This window comes from Apium graveolens, chromosome 10 (genome assembly GCF_009905375.1).
Source record: "Apium graveolens cultivar Ventura chromosome 10, ASM990537v1, whole genome shotgun sequence".
Classification (NCBI taxonomy): domain Eukaryota; kingdom Viridiplantae; phylum Streptophyta; class Magnoliopsida; order Apiales; family Apiaceae; genus Apium; species Apium graveolens.
The window spans coordinates 55,973,022-55,978,708 of NC_133656.1; the positions used below are offsets into that span (position 1 = coordinate 55,973,022).

Below are 5,687 nucleotides of genomic sequence, written 5' to 3' on the forward strand. Positions count from 1 at the left end.
TACTTTAGTGTGTGATGATTGCATGATATCTAGTATTGGTTGTGCGTATTCGTCTTATGTGCGTCGCGAACATATAAGATAGGGTGTTAATCTCTTGTGAAGCGACAGTGGATCTTGAGATTTAGAACTTGCCATGCTAGCATAGGTTCATGTACGTTGTGCATGATTAATGGGTAATTCTAACAGTTTTATTTGCCTTATGTAATCAAAAGGAATAACTTGTGCTTAAATCGTTGTGTTGTCAATTTTTGTAGACATATAGGAACTCAATATGATTGATGACTATTCAACTTCTATCTTAATTGTGGATGTTTGGTAGAATGGTATTAGTACAATGAAAGTTGGCTTTTATCAGTTTCGTGTTATTCGATTAATATCATCACTGTCACATGCTAAAGGTAATAACAATGGCTATAGAAGGAAGTAATAATGAAGTTATGATCTCATGTGTGTTTTATTATTGATAAATTGAAGTGTTAGTTAAGTGGTTAATTAAGTAGTTAATTATAGTTAATATTTAATCAACAATTTTAAGTGTTACCTTAACATTGAGAAGTAATCATACATTGGTGAGTGAGTTTAATTAGACAATAACTTAGTCTGAGTCTCTGAGGGAACGAACTAGAAAGTATTCTATATTACTTGCGAACGCGTATACTTGCGTGAATATTAGTGCGTGATTTCGCCCTAACAAGTTTTTGGCGCCGCTGCCGGGGACTCGGCGTATTTGTTTAGTTTATGTACTTACCATCATTGGTCATTAGGACTCAGTGATTAGGACGTAGTAGTTAATTACTCTTTTCGGTTGTGTTTCAGGTACTTTAGCAAGCGTTTATGCAAACTCGTTCTCGTGCTCGCAAGAGGACCTTAGATACAGCTGAGGAGAAAGACGAAGTTCTTGATACTCCGGAGAAGTTAGATTTTGAGGATTCGGATTCAGGAAATGAGCAGAAAGAACCAGTAAACATGGGAGATCGTATTGTTCAAGCTGATCCAGCTCTTATGGATTTTTCTTGGCCTAAAATTGATGACATTCAGTCAAGCGTCCTTCATCCGGCTATTCAAGCTAACACCTTTGAAATCAAGCCGGGCACTATTCAGATGGTGCAGAATTCTGTTTCTTTTGGAGGAGCGGCAACTGAAGACCCCAACATGCACATAAGGAATTTTGTCGAGATCTGCAGCACTTTTAAGTATAATGGCGTGACTGATGAGGCTATCAAGTTGAGGCTTTTCCCATTCTCACTGAGGGATAAGGCTAAAGACTGGTTACATTCTGAACCAGCTGGGTCCATCACTACGTGGCAAGATCTTGCGCAAAAGTTTCTGGTGAAGTTTTATCCAATGGCAAAGACTGCTGCTATGAGGAGTGCTCTTACTCAGTTTGCGCAGCAACCTACAGAATCTATGTGCGAGGCTTGGGAACGCTACAAGGAAATGTTGAGAAAATGTCCACATCATGGAATGCCGGATTGGATGGTAATCACTGGTTTTTATAATGGTTTGGGGGCCCAATCTCGGCCCATGCTCGATGCAGCAGCTGGAGGCGCCTTATGGGCTAAAAGCTATACTGAGGCGTATAATCTTATCGAGATAATGGCTGCAAACGAGCATCAAAACCCAACTCAGAGGATGACGTCAGGCAAGGTAGCAGGTATTCTGGAAGTTGATGCAGCCACCGCTATTGCAGCCCAGCTCCAAGCGCTATCAATGAAGGTTGATTCTTTGGCTACGTATGGAGTTAATCAAATAGCTATGGTTTGTGAGCTTTGTGCAGGTTCTCATGGTACGGATCAGTGTTCTCTTGTCAACGAATCTGTTCAGTATGTGAATAATTATCAGCGACAACAGCAGCCTGTGCCAGCGACCTATCATCCTAACAACAGAAATCATCCAAATTTCAGCTGGGGGAATAATCAGAATGCTATTCAGCCAACATATCAGCAAGGAGTAAGTAAACAGTTTAACCCACCTGGATTCCAGCAACCACAGCAGTATGCTACAAGGCAATCATATCCTCAACAGGGAAGTGCAGCTGCACCTACTAGTGCTGATTTTGAGGAACTTAAGCTGTTGTGCAAGAGTCAGGCAGTTTCTATCAAGACCTTGGAAAATCAAATCGGTTAATTAGTCAATGCAGTGCTCAATCATCAACCTGGCACTCTTCCCAGTGACACGGAAGTACCAGGCAGGAAGGAAGCTAAAGAGCAAGTCAAGGCTATTACCTTAAGGTCTGGAAAAGTAGCTGATGCTGAAAAGGCAAAAGAAGTCGAAGCTGAAGTTAGAGATGAAGAATCTAAGCAAAAGGAGAAAGCGGCGGAACCAAAGAAGACTACTGTTGAACACACTCTGCCTGAGGCTAATATAGGGGAGAAACAGCTCTATCCTCCACCACCTTTTCCTAAGAGATTGCAGCAACAAAAGCTGGATAGACAGTTCGGGAAGTTTCTGGAGGTGTTCAAGAAACTTCACATCAATATACCTTTCGCTGAGGCGCTGGAACAAATGCCTAGTTATGCGAAGTTTATGAAGACTATTCTTTCAAGGAAGGTGAAACTGGATGACCTTGAAACCGTTGCTCTCACGGAAGAATGCAGCGCGGTTCTGCAACAAAAGTTACCACCAAAACTGAAAGATCCAGGAAGCTTCACCATTCCTTGCACCATTGGCAATCTAACTTTTGACAAGTGCCTTTGTGATTTGGGAGCAAGCATTAATCTGATGCCGTTGTCGATCTTTAAAAAGCTGGATCTGCCTGATCCAAAACCCACATACATGTCGCTACAATTGGCGGACCGTTCCATTACTTACCCAAGGGGCATAGTTGAGGATGTGCTCGTCAAGGTGAATAAGCTCTTCTTTCCTGCAGATTTTGTTATTCTGGATTTTGAGGAAGATAAGAAGATTCCCATAATCTTGGGGAGGCCTTTCTTGGCTACTGGCCGTACCTTGATAGATGTGCAAAAATGGGAACTTACTATGCGGGTCCAAGATCAGAATGTGACCTTCAACGTATTCAAGGCAATGAAATTCCCTACAGAAGATGAGGAGTGCCTAAAAGTGGATGTGATTGATTCCGCAGTTACTTCGGAACTCGATCACATGCTAATGTCTGATGCATTGGAAAAGGCCGTAGTGGGGGATTTTGACAGCGATGATGAAGATAGCAACGAGCAATTACAATATCTGAACGCTTCTCCATGGAAGCGAAAGCTCGACATACCATTTGAATCTCTTGGTACTTTGGACCTTAAGAATGCTGAAGGGAAGCTCAAACCATCAATAGAGGAAGCACCTACCTTGGAGCTCAAACCATTACCTGAACACTTGAGGTATGCTTTTTTAGGTGATTCATCTACGTTACCTGTTATTATTTCAGCTGACCTTTCAGGTAGTGAGGAAGACAAGCTCTTAAGGATTTTGAGAGAATTCAAATCGGCTATAGGATGGACCATAGCAGACATCAAGGGGATAAGTCCTTCATATTGTATGCATAAAATTCTGTTAGAGGAAGGTAGTAAGCCAACTGTGGAACAGCAGCGAGGACTGAACCCGATCATGAAGGAGGTGGTGAAGAAAGAAATTCTGAAATGGCTAGATGCAGGCATCATTTATCCTATTTCTAACAGCTCGTGGGTGAGCCCCGTGCAATGTGTACCTAAGAAAGGAGGTATCACTGTGGTCGCAAATGAAAAGAATGAGCTCATCCCTACTCGAACAGTTACAGGATGGAGAGTATGCATGGATTATAGAAAATTGAACAAAGCCACAAGGAAGGATTACTTCCCTCTCCCATTCATTGATCAAATGCTTGACAGATTGGCGGGACATGAGTATTTTTGTCTTCTGGATGGTTATTCCGGGTATAATCAGATTTGTATTGCACCAGAGGATCAGGAAAAGACTACCTTCACTTGTCCATTTGGCACATTTGCTTTTCGTAGAGTTTCGTTTGGGTTATGTGGCGCCCCGGCCACCTTTCAGAGATGTATGATGGCTATATTCTCTGACATGATTGGAAATAACGTCGAAGTGTTCATGGATGACTTCTCCGTTTTTGGACACTCATATGATGAATGTTTGAATAATCTGCGCGCCGTACTCAAAAGATGCGTGGAAACTAATTTGGTGCTTAATTGGGAGAAATGTCATTTTATGGTGCATGAAGGAATTATCCTTGGGCATAAGGTCTCTAGCAAAGGTCTGGAGGTGGACAAGGCCAAGGTGGGAGTCATTGAAAATCTTCCCCCACCTAATTCGGTGAAAGGAATCCGTAGTTTTCTCGGTCATACGGGTTTTTATCGGCGATTCATCAAGGACTTTTCAAAGATATCTAAGCCGTTGTGCAATTTACTTGAGAAAGATGTGCCTTTCAAATTTGATGATGAATGTTTGGCAGCATTCGAGACTCTCAATAAGAGTTTGATCACGGCACCAGTTATTACAGCACCAGATTGGACAGAACCGTTTGAGATGATGTGTGATGCGAGTGACTATGCGGTAGGTGCAGTTCTGGGACAGCGCAAGAAAAATCTCTTCCATGTGGTCTACTATGCAAGTAAGACTTTAAATGGGGCCCAATTGAACTACACCACTACTGAGAAGGAGTTTTTGGCTATAGTCTTTGGCTTTGAGAAATTTCGATCTTATCTGCTTGGTACGAAAGTGACAGTATTCACTGATCATGCAGCTATTCGCTATTTGGTTTCTAAGAAGGATTCGAAGCCGAGACTCATTCGTTGGGTGCTTTTACTTCAAGAATTTGAGTTAGAGATCAAAGATAGAAAAGGTACCGAGAATCAAGTAGCTGACCATCTCTCTAGGTTGGAGAATCCCAATTTTACTTCACAAGATAGGACGTTAATCAATGAATCTTTTCCGGATGAGCAGTTGTTTGCAATTCAGGAGGAAGAACCATGGTTTGCAGATATTGTAAACTATCTTGTCAGCAATATAATGCCGATTAATTTGACATCCGCTCAAAAGAAGAAGTTTCTGCATGAGGTGAAGTGGTATATGTGGGATGAACCATATTTGTTTAGACAGGGAGCTGATCAGATCATCAGGAGATGTATCCCGTTCTGTGAGACGGAGGGGATATTACGAGACTGCCATTCCACGGTTTATGGTGGACACTATGGAGGTGAGAAGACGGCAGCTCGTATTCTGCAAGCAGGTTTTTTCTGGCCTACTTTGTTCAAGGATGCTCATCAGTTTGTTTTAAGGTGTGATCGTTGCCAAAGAGTGGGAAATTTGTCAAGGAAGGATGAGATGCCATTAAATGTGATGCTTGAAGTCGAGGTCTTTGATGTATGGGGAATCGATTTCATGGGGCCTTTTATCTCGTCTTGCAATAATCAGTACATCTTGCTAGCAGTCGATTATGTCTCAAAATGGGTCGAAGTTAAAGCTTTACCGACAAATGATGCAAAGGCAGTGCTAAATTTTCTTCATAAGCAAATTTTCACAAGGTTTGGAACGCCTCGGGTAATCATAAGTGATGAAGGATCGCATTTTTGCAACCGTAAGTTCACTTCTATGATGTAGCATTATAATGTGAATCATCGAGTAGCTACTGCCTATCATCTGCAAACAAATGGTCTAGCGGAAGTGTCTAACAGAGAGATAAAGCGCATTCTAGAGAAGGTTGTTTGTCCGTCAAGGAAGGATTGGTCTTTAAAGCTCGA

The 5,687-nt window shown here is 42.0% G+C and overlaps 1 non-coding gene across 1 annotated transcript; it reads right to left on the minus strand.

The window, feature by feature from the left end:
* Positions 1-1,359: 1,359 nt before the first annotated feature.
* On the minus strand, positions 1,360-1,466 carry LOC141694129 (small nucleolar RNA R71). The gene has a single exon (XR_012563457.1). It is a non-coding gene; the product is annotated as a small nucleolar RNA R71 (small nucleolar RNA).
* Between the last annotated feature and the right edge of the window lie 4,221 nt (positions 1,467-5,687).